Raw genomic sequence first — 23,321 nt, forward strand, 5'->3', positions numbered from 1 at the left:
CAAATCTTCAATAGAGCAATGTTTCTTAGTTATCAAAGACCAAAAATGTTGCTGCCTGGCGTGATTGATAATTGTAGCTCCCTCTTCCAATAGTATCTTGGCATCTTCCATTCCTGCAGAGACAAAATGAACCATCACAGTTATCTTCCACTGAGGCAACCTAATCAGTGTCTGATGAATCTTGGTGATATTTTATGAACTTAGACACCGTGAATTCAAATCTGCAGTTTCTTTCTTTTTAATATATATTGGCTAGAAACTATCTCTTCTTCCATTTTTTTCTTTCAGACATTTTCAAATGTGCCTGTCTTGCGGTTGCCATTTATAGGGTAAGTCTCTTCCTCCTAAGACTGTTTTTACTTTTGCAAAGATAAATATCAACCTTCTCATTTCTGAAGAGATACCAGATCACCATAGTGTCTGAATTTCAAAAAAACTAATATCTGCAGATGTCACCTTTCTTAAACATAATGGAAAATATCCCTCAGAGGAACGGAAGTAAGTGTCTGAGGACCTGTCAAAAAATTTGTTCACAGAGGACCTATGGTTTAACGAAATATTCAAGATTTATGCTTTGCATAACTGGTTCTGTTAATAACCTCTGGTTTTAAGGAAGTGAAAATAAATAATATGTGAGGAAAGAAAATAGCAAACACACCATCAGACCAGTCAAAACTGATGTATCACCAAGATCAACTTAAAGGCTAAGACAGCAAAAATTCACATTGGACTTCCTTTTTGAAAATATTAGTGATAAAATTTGTGGCAATAACTCATGGAGTCATTCATTTTTGCAGTGATCCGTACACAAAGCATAAATGACATGTGTGATAGTTAATTTTATGAGTCAACTGGCTGGATCACAAGATACCTAGACTAGAGCATTGGTTAACCAGTATTTCTGGTTATGTCTGTGAGAGTGTTTCTGATAGAAACAAACATTTGAATTGGCAGACTGGGTAGAGCGGATTGTCCTCCCCAGTGTAGGTGGGCCTCACCCAGCCTGTTGAGAGCCTCCATAGAACAAAAAGGTGGAGGCAGATTAAATTTGCTCTCTGTCCAACTGTTGCTCTGGGACATCTGTCTTCTTCTGCCTGTGCCTTTTCCTGGTCCTCAGGCCTTCAGATTCAGACTGGAATCTATACATCGGCTCTCCAGCTCTTAGGCCTTTGAACTACATTAGTGGTTTTCTTGGGCCTCCAGCTTGCAGATGGCAGATCATGGGACCTCTCAGCCTCCATATTCACATGATGCAATACCTGAAAATAAATCTCCTTACCTATCAGTTCTGTTTCTCTGGATAATCATAATACTATGATTCAAGCTGTAAGAATAAATCTGTTTATTATTCATTTTAGAAAAACTATCTGGGAAAAATAGGAGCATTAGCTAAACTTATAGGAATAACTCAAAATTTAATATATACAGATATATAATAAGAGGTTGGAGATGGCCAAAGACATATTGCAATTCTGTATGTCAACAAAGGTATAGAGGATGCTTGGTATGATGTCACTTATAATTTAAATATCAAATGACTATGTCAGAGAGATTCCAAAATAAACCATCTGTCCAGAAACACAGCATATTTGACCAAAAAAAGAGACACCTGGTTATGGCATACTTGTCTCTATTTCACAAATAGGTATATATGAAGCATTTATGTGATTAAAAGTCTATTTTTTAAGCAGAGATGACATTTTTCCACTGAGTCTAAAATAAAAAAGTGGATCACTTATTGGCATAGATTTAGGTGAGAGCACTGATGTGAAAAAATACAGACAAGAACACACACTGGGAATGAAAAAATCAGTGTTTCCAAATATTATTTTTGAGGAAAGCTTATGGAGGACCTAGCAATAAAACTAGAAGCTATAGCCAATTTAAGATAAATAATAGGCTACATAGGGATATTGCATGAGCAAAGGGAAGGAGAAATTGAAGGGAAGAAAAGGGGCAGAGAGAAGTAGAAGAAAAAGAGGTCAGGAAACAGCAAATAAAATAGCAGATACTAACAATAATTTCCCTTCCATAACCAAGACAAAGTGGGGCAAGGTGAAATGACTGTCTAGAAGGGGAATTGGTGTAGTGGAAATTAGAGAAGCTGATATTAGGCTGATTAGTAACAGGTTTCACAGTGGTGAGAAAGGGCTTTCAGATGACAGGAAATGTAAGCGCCTTCCTGAAATCAGTGACTGTGAGCCAAGTAGCTCTCCTGCTGAGATTCACTTCTGTGCAGGGAGATCCCACCCTGGGGAATGAAATGTGGTGGCAGTACCACGCAGGGCTGTCCATGGTTTCCTGACATCCAGCTGCGGCCCTCTGTTTCTCCCCCCACCCCACAGAAAAGTGTATCAGGATTCAAACCAATTAGAGCCACACATTCCATATTAACAGGTTCACTGAAGTATAATTGGCATTCAACACACTGCACATGTTTACCCCCATAGAGTCATCATAGCAATCAAGATAACAGCATCCATCACCCCCCCCCAATATTTTCTTGGCCCATTGTAAGTAGCCCCACTGCTGACTCATATCCCCCAATCCTTGTTTTTCTAACTGCATATTATTTTGCATATTCTGAAATTGTGTAAACAGAGTCACACAGTCCACACTCTTTTAGGTCTGACTTCTTTCACTCAGGTTAATTGTTTCGAGATCATTCCTGTTGTTGTATCAGTAATGTATTCCATCCATTTTTCCTGATCACTCTAATTACAGGTTTATAAATTTTACTGAGCATCTGATGGAACTAGCTTTTGTTTCATTGACTTTCCTCTACTGATTTTCTGTTTTCTATTTTATTGTTCCACCCTAACCTTTTTTATTTCCTTTCTTCTGCTTACTTTAGGTGTCACTTGCTCTTCCATTTGTAGTGTCTTTTTATAGAATCTGAGTTCATTGATGTAAGACCTCTCTTTCTAATGCATGTGTTTAATGCTATGAATTCACATTAAATACTGCTTTAGCTGCTTCAGTAAGTTTTGAGATGTTAGATTTTCATTTTCATTCATTTCAAAATACTTCTTAATTCCTCTTTGGATTTCTTCTTTGACTGATGGGCCATTTATAAGTATGTTTTTTAGTTCTCAAATGTTTGAATACATTCCCAATATTTTTTCTGTTATTGACTTTTAATTTAATTACACTGAGATCAGACAACATACTTGGTGTGACTGAATCCCTTCAAATTACTTGAGATTTTTCTTATGCCCTAGAATGTGGTCCACATTGGTAAACAATCAATGTAGATTTGAAAAGAATATGTACTGTTGTGGTTAGTGAACTAGTCCATAAGTATTGATTTGATAAGTTGGTTGACAGTATTATTTAAGTCCTTTATATGCTTACCGAAGTCTTCTTATTCTATTAATTTTTTTTAAAGATTTTATTTATTTATTTGACACACAGAGAGAGAGAGGAATCACAAGTAGGCAGAGTGGCAGGGAGCGGAAGAGGGTGAAGCAGGCTCACCGCTGAGCAAGGAGCCCAATGCGGGACTCAATCCCCAGGCGCCCCTATTCTATTAATTTTTGAGAGAAGTCAGATGAAATCTTCTACTCTAATTGTGATTTATCTATTTCTCCTAACATTTGTCAGTTTTGCCTTCATTATTTTTGAAGTTCTGTTATCACATGCATAAATGTTTAGGATTATCATTTTCTTTTGAGGAACTGACCTCTATATCATTACTAAATGACTCTCTTTATCTTTTGTAATATCCTTTGCACTGAAATCTACTTTATCTACTATTAAACTAGCCACTCCAGCTTTCTTTTGTTTAGCATGTATTTTTAATAGTTTCTTCTTTTTTTTTTTCTATCCTTTTCCTTTTAAACTATTTGTGCCTTAATGGTTAAAGTGGGTTTCTTGGCAGTAGCATGTAGTTAGGTCTTGTTTTTGTATCCAATCTGACAAATTCTGCAACTTGGTTGGGGTATTTAAACCATTTATTTTTCATATAATTATTGATACAGTTGAATTGACATCCACTCTCTCTAGTACCTCGCTCTTTGTTGTTCATTCATTCTATTGGTTCCTATTCCCTTTTCACTCTTTTTTTGTCCTTGTTTGATTTAATGGCACACTTGTGTAATATTTTGTCGTTATTGTTGTTGATGCTCACTTATCAGCATAATCCTTTGCTTTATTTTAATGGTTACTTTAGGGTTTATATATACATCTTTAAGTTATTACAGCTTACCTCCCAGTGATATTGTACTACTTTGTGTATGGTATAGTATGGTATAGTATGATATGGTATGGTATAGTATGATATGGTATGGTATAGTATAGTATGGTATGGTATGGTATGGTATGGTATGGTATGGTATGGTATACAACAGTGTAGTTCCGTTTCACTTCTCCTGGCCTTTGAGCTCTTGTGGTCATACATTTTCTTTTTACATATGATAAATAAAAATTTAATAGAAATAGTTTTTAAAAGTTATAAGAAAATGTTTTAATACTTATCCACGTAGTTACTGTTTTGTTTAGTCTCCACTCATTCGTGAAAGCCAGGTTTCCATCTCGTATCATTTTACTTTTGTGTGAAGGACTTTCTTTTAAAATGCTTATAGTGTGATAAATTCTTTCAACTTTTGGATGTCTGAAAAAAGGTTTTATTTCACCTTCATTATTCAAAGACATTTTCACTGGTCAGTAAATCTGGATTAACAGGGTTTTTTTTTATTTTTTCACTTTCATTACTTAAAAGATGTTGCTGCACTCTCTTCTTGTTTGTGTCTTGTCCAGTGAGAAACCTGCTGCCATCTTTGTTCCTGCTCCCCTGTATTGAATGTGCTTTCCTTTGCCCTCCAGCCACTTTTAAGATTTTCTCTTTTTCACCACTTTTAAGCAACTTGATTATAATGGGCACTGATCTGTGGGTTTATAGTTTTAATTGTATTTGGAAAATTTGCAGACATTGTTTAGACTTTTTCCTTTCCCTCCCACTTTGGAGAGTCCAATTACACATATATTTGGCCTCGTAAAATTGTCTCTGTGTTCAGTGATGCTCTGTTAATTATTTGTAGTGCTTTTTTCTCTGTGTATTTTCATTTTAGATTATGGCTGCTGCTATCTCTTAAAGTCCACTTGTTTTTTCTTCTGATATTCTGAATATCCATTGTTAATGCCATCAGTGTGTTTTTCATTCTTTGACACTGCAGTTTTAATCTCTAGAAATTCTGTTTGGATCTTTCAAAAATTGTAAACATACCTTGTTGACATGTCCAACATTTCCTCTAGCTTCTTGAGCACATAGAATATATTCATAGTTATTGCTTAAATGTTCTTGTCCACTAATTTTGTCATGGGTCATTTCTGGGTCTGTTTTCACTGATGGTTTTTCTCTTCATTATGGATAGTGTTTTTCTGCCTCTTTGCATGCCTGATAATTTGTAATTGGATGGCAGACTTTGTATATTTTACCTTGTTGAAGAGCTAAGTATTTTTTATATTCCTAAAAATTTTCTGGTACTTTCTTTTGTGATGATTAAGTTACCTGGAAGGAATTTGATCCTTTTAGGTCTTGCTTTTAAGATGTGGTAGGTGGGGATTCAAACAGTATTGGTCCTGTGTCAAAGTATCTACTACTGAGGCAAGAAACTCCTCAGCACTTTATCTAATGTCCTATGAATTATGATGTTTTTGGTCTGGCTGTTGAGAAGAGGCACTGATTGGATGCCCCCTCCCTACACTGCAGTCCAGAAACTTCCTAGGTAGTAAGCTAGGGCAATCAGAGAGCTCACCTCATCGTTTTTTTTTTGTTTTTTTTTTTTAGTCAAGGTTTCTGTCTTTTTTTGCCTGCCATCCAATTTCTTGAGTGTCATTGATTCATATATTTTATCCTACTTATTAGTTACTTCAACTAGTAGGATAAACCTGGTCCTTCTTATTCTACTTTGACCAGAACTGGCAGCCTTGAGAGCCATACTTTAAATCTGATTTTACTTCATTGAATTTTTTGAAGAAAATTACTGATAAGCTTTGGTATTTTTGCTGCTATTTGTAACATGCCCTTCGTAATGAACAGTGACCCACCATTATGTTTTGATACCTGTGCCAAGGGAACATAAAGGATGTGTTGAATTAAATATATCCTCCTGAGAGGAAACACTTAGAAAGGTCAGGGGTACCTTCACACAAGTAAACTTTCATATGGACATTAACACTCTTAAGACTGAGAACAGAATTTTGAAAGACCAGGCTGGACTTTGTTGGAGGACTAATAATCTTGAAGGCAGGGATGGATACTTTATCACTGAGAGAGGACTTTGGAGAGGAGTTTCTCTGAATACTTCTGGCATTTTCCAACATAGGTCAGCATCAGAGCTGCCTTCAGGGCAGCAGTCTTCAGAAAGGGGCAGCAGGTTAGAGTCTGTCACATGCATCATATGACCTTTGGAGACTGCCCAGAGTGGAGGTATCAAGGCTATCAAGGAAGCCTGTCACCGGGGTGTGGCTAGGGTTCTATACCATGGTGACAAGGTACCAAAATCTGGGCAAGTCTGAGCTCTGAGCCACTGTCCATGGAATAGACTGGAATCATAAGTACAGAGGACAGGACTATGAAAAAAGGGCAAGAGAAACATTTTTGTGATCTGACCATTTAGGAGAAATTCCCGTGAATATTAGTAATAGCCCTGCACTCCATTTATAGACATGCAGTTTTGCCCTTAGGACACAATTTAATCTGCTTTAAAAACTTTGATTTTCCCAATTCAGTATCTGAAACTCTGCATTTTAAATAAAAAAAATAAATAAACCTATCTTCCTTAAACCCATGATACTCCCAGAGAATAATAAGCAAATGAAAAGGGGAAATTGGAAGCTATGTGAATAAAGCCAATTCACACCTCTACTTCTAGACCGTAAATAAATGAAAATGTGCCTCTGTGTGTGTGTGTGTGTGTCTCAAAGTCAAAGTGATGTCAAAGGCATTAAGGAATGTAAGAATGGACAAAAAGTAGAAATATAAAGTGAACAAACCCTTCACGAGTGAGGCAAAGCATGGGCTGTAATAAGGGAGCTGGTTAACTGGTTTGAAGCGGAGGAGAGATATTTAGATGCTGAAGCGGATGAAAGGAGGGAGGACAGTCTGGGAGAACGGGGAGCTGGAAGCGCCGCATTGGAAAGGGCCATGATGGGAGTAATGGCCTCATTCACTGTGCTGTGTTAGATGGCCTCTTTTCAAGGTATAGCATGCTCTTCTTACAAGGTCATCTTTTATCTCCAGTGGCAGGTGAACAGCAGCTGGAGAAAGCTGCAGGGACTCTTAAGCTGCCTCCCCGTGTGCCTGGCTGGAGGAAAGAGCATGGTGTCAAGAGGACCTGAGATGTGCCTCCGTTCTCAGAGAGCAGCTTTCTGTATCCTCCAGGGCGCAAATACTCCATAAAGATACACCTCATAATTTGTGGCTTGCTCCTTTATCATAACCCTTAGAGAACTGAGTCGAGAAAAAGAAGCAGAAAGGATGTGTTATTGTAAGAAATAAAAAAAGATATATACTTTTTGTTTATCTGGAGTTCCTCAGCATCATATCCTTAATTCTCTAACCATTAAGCACTTCACTTAATGAAGAAAAGACTCAAAGGCAAAACTAGCTGGGGTAAGGAAGGAAACAAATGAAATGTTCTAACTCTAGAGACTGTGCCATTCTGGATATTTTCTGAAGCTAATTGAACATCTTGAGCCTGGAGAATTGGCTACTAAATATGCTGGAGGGAGAGAAGAATGAGAGAGATCTGTGCAGGGGAGAGAGAGGGAAAGCAAGAAAAAGAGCAGAGAAAACACACAGCCTCTCCCCGAGGAATCACCCAGCAAATCCAATTTTATCAAATTAAAAGGAAAAGGAAAGGCTGATCAGGCATCCATTCAATACCCTTTGGAAAGTCCCTGACACGGTTGGACTTTTAGACAATTGAGAGGTGAGGAAGAAAAAAGAAATCACAGAAATGTAAAAATTTTGAATGCGAGCTCCAATTATTGGTAAAGTGCAAAGGTGGGAAAGAATTTATAGAATTTTGATCTGAAAAGATGGAACATTTAATTGATAATTTGTAGTTGGCTCATGGAACTATACCTGTTTGAATTATAATCATAATATACAGAAACTCTAAAAGTAGAATAGAGGAATATGATCCCTGGTGTTTTAAACTTTTCTGGGTCTATAGAAGTTGAGCAAAGGGGAAAAATTCAATAGTAATCCATAGTTAAAGCTTCCTTGGTAGATAAAAATTATTGCTCCAGGCTATAAAAGCCAGGTTTGGGATAATAGAAGATATTAGCTATGGAAATGCAAGAAACCATATTTTTCCCTTATGGTTAATTCTGCTTCTTACTGAAATGATGGAAGAGAGACAGGATTCAGGGAAACCAAAAGCCATATAATTACAGTTAAATTATTACCCATGTACTAGTCTCATAAATTAATTAAACATTCATGTTTGTCTTATTATAAAAACCTATTTTGTTCCTAACATATATAATTCCTTTTTTTTAACTAACTACAAGAATAAAAGAACTTAGAATTACATTTAAAGGGCTTTCACCTACATGAAATATGTCACTCTGTAGACTACATGGTAAATTGGAGAAAATTTTGCCTAACATAAAACCACTTCTGCTAATGTTCTTATTCTATATTTCTGTATAAAGCCAGGTGCAATATTCTGTGGTCCTTTTGTACCATTCTCTTCCTCCAGAATTCTGGTTAAAGCATTAAGTTATTTTAATTCATTTTGAAGGATTTGTTGTATCTGAATTACCACCCTTTATATCCCCAAGACTACACATAAATAGTGAATGACAGCCAGGCATTGAGAGTTGGGGGAGAAAAGCCATGCTTGCAAATGCTCCTGTATTAAAGTATCATTATCAGTGGCTATGGAATGTAACCAGGGCAAAGAAAAAAGGTGCTACATCACATACCTTTTTTTCCTAATAAAGGCAAGAATTTTATGAGCTCCATGCTCCCCTTTCACCCCAAAGCATGTAAGATTTAGAGGTCAGTGTGACATCAGCAATATTAGTATTGTTCTCTTCTAGAGGCAGAGAATTTCATGGCTGGATAAGAACCCAGAAACCCAAGCATGAGGGAAAGAGGCACTTGAAAAAAATCAAAGGAGCATCTCACTAAACAGCAGATAAAGAGAAAATGTCAATGCTGGAAATGACTCAGCAACACACTGTGTTGTATTTTCTAACCAGATCTGATCCTGCAAGACTTGACGTTTCCACCCAAGTCACTACCTCTCAGTCCCACTTCTAATATGGTGTCACTGGGAACAGTCTCCATGCCTGATCCCACCACAGGGAAAGTGATCACAGAGGATGACCAATATGGAGAGTGATTCCAGGGTTTCTCCCTCTCCTTACCGAGAACCAGGAAACAATCACAAATACACTCACACTTTTAGAGTCCTATCTCTTTTCTTTGAACTAAAGACAATCGAAGCTGGGATTATATTCTTGTCTGTTTTGAAAGGGATTTCAAGATGGGGTGCTAAGTAGTGTTTGTGGAGTTTCGCTGTGAGCACATGGAGTTTCTCTGTTACTCGGTCTTTGCTCCTGTTTATTGTTTTTCCTTCCTTAATTTGACTCCATACCAACCTCCCACTTTCTATGAAGGTAAGAGGGAAATTAGGCAGCAATCACTTGTTCTCCATCCTTGCAGATATCCAAATGGTACCCTGTTTATCCTGTACACTGAGTATTAATTAATACATGTATCCTGAATATTACATGATCCTGGGACCATAATCTTTGAGATAAAACTGACAGGAGTGAGCAAAGATAAGCGCCACCAAATCCTGGCACCCTCTTCACAGGCACCAACCTCTCATGATCTGACAGCCACATGGTCTCCACAGAGTTTCCTGGTGTGTTGTGTTTCTTGCTATACATGGAGTCATGACATGAAGTGGGTCCCCAGCCTGACCATTATTTTCTTCATAGTACACACATACATATCTGGATTTGGTCACTTGAAATTATCTAGGTTTCTAGAAACACATACTTAGATTTTCTTAAGTTTTAATATGCGTGATCATTCCTTTGTCTGCCTAAATCTTCATATTTGCAAACATATCATGTCAGATCTAAACACTGACTGTCCGTGAACCTGAATGGTCTTATAATCTAGTAAGGGAAATACAACATTCCCGTAAAGGATTCTAACACAGTGTGGAATATGATAAGTAAGCACCACAGAAAAGATTTGCCTGCAAAATGCTATTATAATAAAGAAGTGGCTAAAGTTAGGTCAGCTTGGAGGTTGAGGGGGTATGCCAAAAAGAAGGCATGGAAAGAAGAAAGTAACATCTGAGCCAGTCATTTCTCAATCCTGCTTGAGGAGCAGTTAAAAAGATAATGATGCTCAGACTCCAGCCTCTGATTCAAGAGGTTCACTATGCACAAAGTCACCAGGATATAACAGGTGTGAATTACAACTATTACAATTTTCACTTTCAAATAAGTTGAAAATATTTCTTCTCAAAAAAATGTATGGCATTTCAATATTTTTGGCTACTCCAAATCAAAAGGATCTGTTCTATTCTTTGAACCACTGGCTGAAATCAACCTCATCACCATACCATACAATGGCAAAATAACAAAAAAGAAAGAGTAGTGAGTTTTTATTTTAAAAAAAAGAAAAAGAAAGTTTTCAGGAATTAAAGAGAGTGTTTATATGATAAGAAATACAGCCCATTCCCTTTTACTTAGAAATAAAATTCCCAATAATAAAGCAAACAAAACAAAAGCATTTATTAAGGCAAACAACTGTATGTATTAAAATTTAAGTAAATTGAAATGAATGTTTTTAAAAAAGATATCCAGTGATTTTATTTAACCAAATCAGGTGGATTTAATGCACGTTTGCTAGCAAATTAAATTCAGATATTTAGATACTTTCATTTAGTTACAAGAAGTCTCTGACAGACCGTAACAATGTACCACTTTCCAACACTGGATGTTAATGTCATTGCAATCCCGGCTAACTCTTCTCCTTAGCATAGAGCACTGACATATCTTTTTACTAATAAATAGTAATATATGTTAGAAGAAACATTTAAAGTCTCCTAAGTTCAAGGAATTTGAATTACTATATATTTTGAAGCATTAGTAATATGTAAATAAAAGACATAGCTGTGACCGTGTAGGCTGTTGTTGGGTATTTTTCTCCCATTTTCTGTTATTCTCCACAGACACAGCTCTATAGATATTTACTATCATATTGAGAGGCATTCTAATCTCCCTGACCTGTTCATTCTTTGTTTGAGGACAACTAGGGGGTGGAAATTGTTTTTATTTTTCCTCAGAAAGAAATCTCTGTCCCTGAAGACCTTGACACATCACAGCACATCATTTCCAGACCCAGGTCACATTTGAAGGAGTGTCTAGTAGAGTACAGCACCAACAAAAATAGGCTGAAGTTTCCCTAAATCCCAGTCACTGTAACTCTTGGTGACAGATTCACGCTGCTACTAATCAGTTTCACACCAGGGAGATACACACAGTGGAAACATGCAGATTGGGAACAGCACAGAAATTGCTTGGAAAATGTCTGGACACCAGAGCTTTCCAGCATCACCTCCCTGTGCCAAAAACTCAAAAACATATGCTTCCCCCTTATCTTTGTTTTTTTTTGTTTTTTTTTAATATGGAAAAATTAGCTCCTGGTAGACTGTTGCTTACTCAGAGACTGACATCACTGGTAATGGGATTGAGTTTTGCCATTTCTAAGGAGAGTTAGGAAAGAAACATCAGTCTGTTTGCCTATTACCAAGGCAAATTAGAAACCATTTTCCACCCAGTTTTCCTTCTTTCTTTGTTTAAAATACAGTTTTCAGGGTGAAAACCAGCTATCCAAATTATTGCTATTACTAGCCTAAACTTATGTCATGCTTTTCAGCTCCTAATAAAGAGATGTGGGAAAGAGGTAAAATCTTAGATCTCAGCCAAGTTTGAAAGCTGGAACTGCAGAATCACTGGACTCATTTGGTATCAATTTTGTGTAACATGAAGAATATAGCTCCTTTGTTAGCTTCATTTATGTCACAAACCCTAAGATCTTTCAAACCCATTCATCAGTATTAAAATACAGTATTTGATAGGAGTTTAATATCTTAGATAATTGATAAAAGGTGAAGTCTACAGATTCAGTATTTTCTAGGTGAATTTTCAGTGGTATAGATGAGAAGTGGATCAGGTTCGCTTCTGTATATAATGGCTATCTGAAGATTTGTTTTTCAGGGTGAGGGAGCATAAAAACTGAAATTAATGCCAAATGAACCTCCACAACACAAAAAATAGATTGAAACAGCCACAATTCAGTATTTTTATCCGGATAAAACAATAAAAGAGGAAATGTGGGCCACAGGATCAGTTATAATCAAAATCATCTGGATAAATTGTCTCACTTTAAAGAATAATGAAGTCATAGGCAAATCTCAGTTTGGGGGTTTGATTTTATTGTACTAATTGATCCATCAGATAGATCAACAATGGCTTAATTATCCAACCTAGGAAAGCATACCAGGTGTGTACAGAGTGATGACAGGGGTCTGTTTAAGAAATAACTTCATAGATTTGTCAGGGAAATACCAGGGACTTACCACAGGAACAGTGAAGGAGAGATATTTCTCCCCACTCCCCGTCGGACCCCACACATGAGAACATACATTTGACCAAACATTACAACTGACACGTAGGTTTTGGCGTAATGTAGTAAGAGTGTGGGGGTGCATGCCTTTTTTCTTTCCATGTAACTTAGCCTGAGTGTGTCATCAATGTTTCTGTCATGAAAATTATCTTGGCTATTTTGAGAATCAAATTTATAAAATTAGGGATACATCGTTTTCCCTAACACCCCCCAAAAGCCAATCCCCCTTATCAGAACATGTGAGAGCCTGTTGTTCTAATGCCTCCCTCTGCTTCTCTTTTTGGAACCCATGAGGTGCTCTAGCTATACAAATCCCTGATTTTTTCACTATATTTTATAGGTTGCCAAGGTCATTCACCTTTTATTCCCGTGCCTTACCTTGCCCATCTCCAAGTCTATGTGTCGCCACTACTGTCTGAGTTCTTTGTGCTGAAGACAGGAAGATGTGGAAGTTTAGTTATCGGGAAAGTACTCCATAGATTTTATGGGAGCATCTTGAGTTGGATACTCCTAGCTAGTCTTTTTATATTAGCAAGCATTGATCTTAATAATCCTTGAGACTGAGTTTAAAGTAACAGCCAGTTACTTCATTTTTGTTTTATATCAATTTTAAAAAATGAACCCACAAGACCAAAAATTATCTGGGCACGTAGAATACTCAAGCAACCACTCTACACAAAAATTAAAGTATACCTTAATTCTAGAAAATAACATTGAGATAATCAGTCCAGGAAATAAAATCACTATATCACCAAAGTGAAATTTGTGTTTTTTACTTAATACATAAGCATTGCATTTTAATAATTTCATAAATGCACAAGATGTCCCTATATTATATGCCAGTTTAGACAGGTACAAAGGAGTAAGATTTGTTTCAGGACTGCTACTAATTTACAGAAGTTACTATTTTTACTATTACACAAATTTACTATTTGCAGAAATATCAATGGCCAAATCAAAGGACTGCCTTTTACTCAGTGAATGTTTTTAAAGAGCTATGCCATAAAATAGAATTTTAAAATGGCATCATAGTCCTGGCTTACTTCCTCTATTTGAAAGGATAGTTGGTGGGAAAGTAGACTAAATGGTTGGGTTTTTCCTTTTCACTTTCCCAAGCTAACAGTGGATTCCATGAGCACCATGTGAGTTAGGGTAGCTGCATACAGGACCCTTGAAAGATCTGCATTTTATTTTATATTGTTATTTTTTTAATTTAATTTAATTTTACTTTATCTTTTTTTGGTGAGGGGAAGTCATCTTTAACTGCTCACTGGGGGAGACCAATAAATTATCTGACCATTTATTTAAATAATTTTCACTCCAAGTCGTGTTACAGGCAGCTTGAGTAAGAAAAACTTTGTGGCTCTAAAGTGTTAAAACACATAATAAAGTCTTGATTTGGGAATGGTATGTTTAGGGACATTGATCTTAAGTTCTGTTAATGGAAGTGTTATCTAAATCTCATTCATGTAATGAAAATTTCCCCAGCTGTTAAACCACTGAATCTTCTGTCACTTTGATATAGAGGTTAGACAACAAAATGGATTACCTTGTCCATCAAAATGTGCTGGAAGAGAATATCCTCGTCACATTTGGAAGAGGAATGACACAGAAATATGGGGTAAAGGTCACAGGGAATTTGAGGAATTCAGGAAAACACTAATCGCGTGTGAAGGGGACAGAATAAGAGGAATTTGATACTAAAGGTGCTGCTAGAATTTTTAAGAGAAAAATAGTGCAATGTTGAACTTTAAAATACTCATTCCAATATGCTTTGTTGAATAAGAGATGGTAACCATAAACCCTTTGGGTGTTTTTTGGTATTTTTGTTAGTATTCATTTAGAAACACCTAAAGATTGTCAAATTTAGAAACTGATCTGCCTGATTTCCACAACTGATGCCTGTGAGCTTAATTTGATGTCCAATGTTATTGTTGGTTTGGATTTCAACTTTATTATTTATCTCTTGCTAGATTTTGTTCTCACGACAACAAGAAATTGAAAAAAAATAGATTTAAAGGGCAGGTTTTCCTTATAAACACTATATCAAAGTGTTCCAGGAAATTAATTTTTATAGAAATATAAAATGTTAATTTTTTTCTCCACATAAGAGGCTAAAATCAGACATGGATATCACTGGCAGAATTTATTTAGGAGACATAGTAAACTTAAAAACTCATGAGTTCTAGTTCAATTGCTTTTTTCTTTTTAGCTTAGAAAATGTCATTCTGGAATGAAAAGGGGACTTAGCCAATACAGTACCTATTTAAAGAAGTCAAAAGGAAACTAGAATAGGTCATCAGAAACATGCAAATGAAAACAACAATGAGATATCATTACATACCTATTTGGGATGACTAAAATCCAAAACACTGACAACACCAAATGCTGGCCAGGTTGTGGAGAAATAGGAACTCCCATTCATTGCTGGCAGGAACACAAAATGGTACATCCACTTCAGAAAATGTTTGGGAGTTTCTTACAAAACTAAGCTCATACTCTTAGCATATGATCTAGCAATTACACTCCTTGGTATTCACTCAAAAGAGCTGAAAATCTATGTCTACAAAGAAACCTGCACATAAATGTTTATAGTGGCTTTATTCATAATTACCAAAACTTGGAAACACTCAAGATGCTCTTCATAGGTGAATAGATAAATAAACTTTGGTACAATACCTCAATATCATAAAAGCCATCAATGAAAAACCCACAGTGAATATCATTCTCAATGGGGAAAAATTGAGAGCTTTTCCCCTAAGGTCAGGAAAACGGCAGGGATGTCCACTATCACCACTGCTATTCATCATAGTACTAGAAGTCTTAGCCTCAGCAATCAGACAACAAAAAAAAAAATAAAAGACATCCGAATGGGCAAAGAAGAAGTCAAACTCTCACTCTTTGCAGATGATATGATACTTTATGTGGAAAACCCAAAAGACTCCACCTCAAAACTGCTAGAACTCATACAGGAATTCAGTAAAGTGGCAGGATATAAAATCAATCCACAGAAATCAGTGGCATTCCTATACACCAACCACAAGACAGAAGAAAGAGAAATTAAGGAGTTGATCCCGTTTACAAATGCACCCAAAACCATAAGATACCTAGGAATAAATCTAACCAAGGAGGCAAAGAGTCTGTACTCAGAAAACTATAGAATACTCATGAAAGAAATTGAGGAAGACACAAAGAAATGGAAAAATGTTCCATGCTCATGGATTGGAAGAACAAATATTGTGAAAATGTCTATGCTACCTAGAGCAATCTACACATTTAATGCAATCCCTATCAAAATACCATCAACTGTTTTCAAAGAAATGGAACAAATAATCCTAAAATTTGTATGGAACCAGAAAAGACCCCGAATAGCCAGAGGAATCTTGAAAAAGCAAAGCAAAGCTGGTGGCATCACAATTCTGGACTTCCAGCTCTATTACAAAGCTGTAATCATCAAGAGAGTATGGTACTCGCACAAAAACAGACACATAGATCAATGGAACAGAATAGGGAAGAGCCCAGAAATGGACCCTCAATTCTATGGTCAACTAATCTTCGACAAAGCAGGAAAAAATGTCCAATGGAAAAAAGACAGTCTCTTCAACAAATGGTGTTGGGAAAATTGGACAGCCACATGCAGAAGAATGAAACTGGACCATTTCCTTACACCACACACAAAAATGAACTCAAAATGGTTGAAAGACCTAAATGTGAGAGGACTCCATCAAAATCCTAGAGGAAAACACAGGCAGCAACCTCTTTGACCTCAGCCACAGCAACTTCTTCCTAGAAACATCGCCAGAGGCAAGGGAAGCAAGAGCAAAAATGAACTATTGGGACTTCATCAAGATAAAAAGCTTTTGCACAGGAAAGGAAACAGTCAACAAAACCAAAAGACAACCAACAGAATGGGAGAAGATATTTGCAATGGACATATCAGATAAAGGGCTAGTATCCAAAATCTATAAAGAACTTATCAAACTCAACACCCAAAGAACAAAGAATCCAATCAAGAAATGGGCAGAAGACATGAACAGACATTTTTCCAAAGAAGACATCCAAATGGCCAACAGACACATGAAAAAGTGTTCAACATCACTCGGCATCAGGGAAATCCATATCAAAACCTCAATGAGATACCACCTCACACCAGTCAGAATGGCTAAAATTAACAAGTCAGAAAATGACAGACATTGGCAGGGATGTGGAGAAAGGGGAAACCTCCTACACTGTTGGTGGGAATGCAAGCTGGTGCAGCCACTCTGGAAAACAGTATGGAGGTTCCTCAAAAAGTTGAAAATAGAGCTGCCCTAAGACCCAGCAATTGCACTACTAGGTATTTGCCCCAAAGATACAAATGTAGTGGATTTGGATCCAAAGGGGTATATGCACCCCAGTGTTTATAGCAGCAATGTCCACAATAGCCAAACTATGGGAAGAGCCAAGATGTCCATCGACAGATGAATGGATAAAGAAGATGTGGTATATATATACAATGGTATATTATGCAGCCATCAAAAAAACAAAATCTTTCCCTTTGCAATGATGTGGATGGAACTAGAGGGTATTATGCTAAGTGAAATAAGTCAATCAGAGAAAGACAAGTATCATATGATCTCACTGATATGAGGAATTTGAGAAACAAGACAGAGGATCATAGGGGAAGGGAGGAAAAAATTGAAACAAGATGAAACCAGAGAAGGAGACAAACCATAAGAAACTCTTAATCTCAGGAAACTAACTGAGGGTTGCTGGAGTGGTGGGGGGTGGGAGGGATGGGGTGGCTGGGTGATGGACATTGGGGAGGGTATGTGCTATGGTGAGCACTGTGAATTGTGTAAGACTGATGAATCACAGGGCACCTGGGTGGCTCAGTTGGTTAAGCAACTGCCTTCGGCTCAGGTCATGATCCTGGAGTCCCGGGATCGAGTCCTGCATTGGGCTCCCTGCTCAGCGAGGAGCCTGCTTCTCCCTCTGACCCTCCCCCCTCTCATGTACTCTCTCTCATTCTCGCTCTCTCAAATAAATAAATAAATCTTTAAAAAAAAAAAAAGACTGATGAATCACAGACCTATACCTCTGAAACAAATAATACATTATATGTTAAAAAAAAAAAAAAAGGTAATAGAAAGGGAAAAATGAAGGGGGGGAAATTGGAGGGGGAGATGAACCATGAGAGACTATGGACTCTGAGAAACAAACTGAGGGTTTTGGAGGGGAGTGGGGTGGGGGGATGGGTTAGCTCGGTGATGGGTATTTAGGAGGGCACATAGTGCATGGAGCACTGGATGTAATACGCAAACCTTGAATCATGGAACACTACATCAAAAACTAATGATGTAATGTATGGTGACTAACATAACATAATAAAATAAAATTTAAAAAAATAAACTTTGGTACATCCAGACAATGGAATATTATTCAACACTATAAAGAAATGAGCCATCAAGCTACAAAAAAAAAGAAATGGAAGAAACATAAATGCATATTGCTAAGTGAAATAAACCCATATGAAAATGGTACATACTCTGATTCCAACTATATACTTTAGAAAAGGCAAAACTATGGAGAGAGTAAAAAGATCAATATATTGATCTTTTTCTTGCCAGAAATTGGGGGGCGGGGAGGAGGAATGCTTAGAGCACAGAAGATTTTTAAAACAGTGGAAATACACTGTATGACTTTGTCATGGTGGATACATGTCATTACACATTCATCCAATCTCATAGACTGTACAACACCAAGAGTGAACTGTAAGGTAAACTATGGACTTTGGGTGATAATGATGTGTCAGTGTGGGTCCATCAATTGTAGCAAATGTGTCACTCTTGTAGAGGAGGCTATACATGTGTGGGGGCAGAGGGCATATGAGAAATCTCTGTACCTTCCTCTCAGTTTTATTGTGAACCTAAAACAGCTGGGAAAAAATTGAAGTCTTTATATATTTCAGAAAAAGAAAAACACCACCATCTTCTCTGAAGGAAGAGGAATCTTCCTCTCTTATATATGTAATTAACATGATCTGCTACATAACCTCATTATATAAATACAGGTCTAATCTCTTTTAATTTTTCAAATTGATCTTGAATACTCTCCTCCATTACTGGCAAAAGATATGTTTTCTCCCACATAGACATACATTTTTTTAATGATTATTTATTTTAGAGAGAGAAAGCATGGGCAGGGGAAGGGGGAGAAGGAAAGAGAATCTTCAACCATACTCCCTGCTGAGCTCAGAGCACGAAGTCTCATGTGGGGCCTGATTCCATGACCTTGAGATCATGATCTAAGCCTAAATCAAGAGTCAGCCACTTAACCGACTGAGCCATCCAGGCACCACCCACATATACATACATTTTAATTGTCCAAAAACCCTTAGGGATTTGCTCCATCCCAAGGAGGCCCGTTCTTTTTTTCCAGTTACAGGAATGGAAAGTATCGGCTAAGTTACCTACTACTGCTGTTGCTACTCCCAGCTAAATAGTGTTGCTAATAAAACCTGGTCCTCTCCCAGAGATACTCCCCACTTCAGGGCACTGGTCCAAGTAAGTCCCTTTACATGCAGCCATGATGCACTATATTGTTCTCCAAAGTTTTATCTTCTTTAGTTTACTCATTACATAATCATTTCTCCCCAAGTGGGACAATGCATTTCATTTGTTTTGCTGTGATTCATTCAATGGCACCAGTAATATTAGCTACATTAATATATATTTTAGTAATACAGAGGTACACTACTAAACAGGGGACAATACACTTTCCTTTTTCATATGATGCTTGCAAGGATTTGCACTTTTACGATAGTCTTTTTGTAGAAAGGGAGAGAGTGATATGAATATTGTAGTGCGAGCACATGACAATGATGGCTCTAAAATACTTCTAAGTAGGAAGAGCTAAGACTAAAATACATTTATTTTAAATATGAGGCATGAAGTAAATTAAATTTAACACAATAATATTATAAAGAGAAGTTGACAATTTATTGGATTTAGAGACTCTGTATGCTATCAAACCTGACCAGAAATAACTCTCCTCCACCAAAAATATAACTTCTAGGTACTTGTATCCATCTTGTTCCCTTAGCCCTGATTCTCTCTTCTTGCTCTGTGAGATTTTCCCTAAGGCCGCTGGTGTCCTTACCTTTCCAAATACATTAATTATTGTGATAATAATGTTTAGAGTCTGTTCAACCAGGTCCACTAGGTCAGGATTTACAATTCTCAAATTTCTCAAATTTCAGGTGGTCCTGTTTGAATGTCTCTGTGACAAAGATGGAGATACAATGACGGATCTCCTTTTGAGAAAGGACCTGTGGCCAGCTATGGGCCTACAGTCAACAGTCAGCCTCCAGCATCAGCTCCTTCAGGACCTGCCCGAAATGCAAAGAGCCATCTTGCTCAAGGTCATACCTTCCTGTGGCAGCCCATATGTGGAACAAAGTCAAAGTAAAAAGGTAGGGCCATTTCAGATGATACAAAGTCGAAATTTTGGTCCAGAACCCCTGCTGAGGTTGGTGGAGACTTTGCCAGGTTGGCATCATTCACCTTCTTCTCACCAATCCTCCTTCCTTCCTCTTTCTGTTATGCGCATCCATTTCTAGTAAATATCTTAACATCTCAATTCCATCTCCACCTCTGATTTTAAAGACTCCTTCTCAGTTTTGCATTCTTTCATCCCAGAAAAGAACACCTTAAATGCATTGGTCCGCCTCTTCTCTAGAACTGTACATAAAAATGATCATTGTCATTGGAGACTCTCAATGACAATAATCAATGGGGGCTCCCTCATTAACTCATGAAAGGTTGCATTTTTGTCTCCCCTCTGGAAACCTATTAGCCATATCTAAGAGAAGAAAGTTAAATGATTCTTCTCTGAACACAATATGTGTGCTCCATACTTGTTATGTCCAACTATGAAGAGAAGTAGCTATCACAGCTTCATTCTATTCTACATCTTTGGACTAATGGATAAGGCATTGGCCTCCTATTCTACATCTTTGGATACACCGTTAAGTACAATATAAAATGAATTCAGTATGTGCTGATGAGTCACTACAGAAAAGAATGGAATAACTTAAAATATGTTACCAAAGTAGAAAATATTCTAACCTAGTCCTCAAATCATATGTTGATTAAAAATAACTAATTCTTAATGAGTGCTTACTATATGACATATAATTCACTTGTATTATGACATCTGAAGCCTATGGAAGTTAAGAAACTTGCTCAGGATCGTTCAGCTAATAAATGGCCCAACTGGGCTTAGTATCCTGGTATAGTAGACTTCACAGTTGAATCTCTGGACCATTTCTCTCTCAGTTACCGAATTTGTTACTGGTTTCCTTCTCCTTCTGCTCCTCCTTCCCTTCTCCCTTGGGATCCTTGAAATCAGCGAAATAGTAACAAGAAGGAAATAAGGGGAAACAAAAAGAGTCTGTATTTAAAGAACATCAGCACCCTGCAAAACCATATTTGGGTAGCTAACACAGAATTATTCATTTTCTTTAAACACAAACACACCTTCTGTCTCAGTAAAGGTAAATAACTAGATTTTCTGTTTTTTATAGTCTTCCTTTGTCTTGTTCAGGATTTTCTTTTTCTCAAATGGCCTAAAATATTCTCCTGAACCATGGAACCTTTCAAATGTTGTCAATCCAGTGTACTTCAGAAAAGATTTCCTCAAAGACAGGTTGTTTGGCCTGAATTAGAGGGTGTCACAGTGGCCAGATGGAAATCTCAATTTACATTTAATTTTGTTTTCACTGTTATCGACTATTCCATTGACAAAGAGAGGTGTGACTTCATAGAGTGAGAAAATGCTATTTTCTGCTCATGGTTACATTTAAAAAAATCAAACCACAGCATGTTCAAAGTTAGCATTTGACAAAGATTTTTAATCATGGTTGCCTATCTTCTGAGCACCTTCTGCCCCCACCTCTAGCAGTTCACAGAAGTTGAATTCTGCTTGTAATTCATTATGTGACAATCTGCATGAGGAGGGAAAAAAAACAAGAAGAAGAAAAAACCCTTCTTCTGGGTTTGTCCTGCACTGTAGGAAGAGACAGTTCTATAAAGTGTGCTTAAATCTATATAATAGCCTTTCTGATTCTGCACTACTTTTCTTCCTTTCCCATATTTCCCTAAATTGAGTAGGTTGGGGCAATTCAAAACTGATACCAGGGGAAAACGGAAAAATAATTCTAGTTTATAGAAAAGCAAATAATTCTTTAGGAAACAGTATGCATTTGTTACACCTCTGAGCAGAGTACCTGTTTAAGTTGCATGTAATTGGGTTCTAAAAGTTTTGATCTTTACAATGTTTGATGTCAACAATTTGGAAAAGGAAGCTAAAATTCACTCAAAATATATACTAACTAACTATATAGTTATGTACCTTTCACAAATACGGGAATTAATAGTGTTAAAGCATAAATATCTTGTGCACATCTTCACAGCCATTAAATGATGGAATAAGGATTTGAACTTTAGTCTCTTTGGTTTGAAAATCCACACTCTCTCTATTATATTGCACTGCCCCGTGAAGATGTTTTTACCTCACCTAGTAAATACAGATGTAGGTCATCTGGGGCATCAGTTTATAGCAGGAAAGAGTGGGGTGTATCTAGAGTGATTAGAACTTACTCAGAAATGCCATTTCCTAAATATATTCCCCACATACTAATTCATTTACATATACAATGAATATCTGAGTTGTGCTCTTTCTTTTATCCCTATAAGAAAGTAACATGTTGATTGTAAATGCCTAGGTTTTAGAAAATTGAATTCTAGAAATATAGAGGCAGTGGTAAAAATATAGATTCTGGATCTTCCTAACCCCCACACAGGTAGTAAAATTACACATCTATGGCCAACATTTAAAGAAGAAGTAGATGCAAAGATACTCAGAAGAGTCACAAAATATGAGTTATTGGGGGAAACCTTGTATGTTAGCAACATCTGAATTAGGGGAAACAGAGAGAAGTAGCAGGGCACTATATATAAACCAGAAAATAGAGAAATCCTTGAATTGCCAGCGAATATTGCTGGAAAGCAGAATGCAGACCAATCAGAATGGCAGCTAAAAAGGGGGGGAGGATTTTCCTTCTCCAATGGTGGGTGAGTGAGCGCATCAGAGTAAAGTGTAAAGAGGCTGGAGCCATTCAGACCATGTATACTCTTGAAAATATCCTGGCAGGGCTTACCTCCAGGATAGGGACCCACAGTGAAAAAAAAACTGCTAGAAGCGGGTCCAAAACTGAAGGAAAATAAGGAAAATAAAGGTTAAGAAAAAGAAAGGTCAAAACTAAAGTTGGGAAGAACCTGGAAAGAGAAGAAAAAAAACTGCATTATTTTAAGTAAGCTCCATGCCAGGCATGGAGCCCAACACAGAGCTTGAACTCACAACCCTGAGATCAAGACCTGAGCTGAGATCAAGAGTCAGACACCTAACTGACTGAGCCACCCAGGTACTCCCAAACTGCATATTTTTAAGCTCTATCTAAAAACAACAGAAGAGGATGCCTGTGAAATTAGAAATGTTACCTGAACTTTGAATCCAGCCTCCTACTAAATATTAAGGAAAACTAAGCTGAAAGAAAGAAAAGAAAGAAAGAAAGAAAGGAAGGAAGGAAGGAAGGAAGGAAGGAAGGAAG

General features: G+C 37.1%; 1 long non-coding RNA gene across 1 annotated transcript in view; it reads left to right on the top strand.

Moving 5' to 3' along the window:
* The window catches only part of LOC129046176 (uncharacterized), a 148,297-nt gene extending 128,016 nt beyond the window's left edge, over positions 1-20,281 (top strand). The window contains exons 2-3 of the long non-coding RNA XR_008506992.2: positions 289-329; positions 19,911-20,281. This is a non-coding gene — a long non-coding RNA (uncharacterized LOC129046176). The remainder of the gene's footprint in view (positions 1-288; positions 330-19,910) is intronic.
* Positions 20,282-23,321: the final 3,040 nt, after the last annotated feature.

The sequence above is a fragment of the Mirounga angustirostris genome, unplaced genomic scaffold (assembly GCF_029215605.1).
Source record: "Mirounga angustirostris isolate CCGP_5_RB_7025 unplaced genomic scaffold, mMirAng1.0.hap1 SCAF_14, whole genome shotgun sequence".
NCBI classification, from domain to species: Eukaryota; Metazoa; Chordata; class Mammalia; order Carnivora; family Phocidae; genus Mirounga; species Mirounga angustirostris.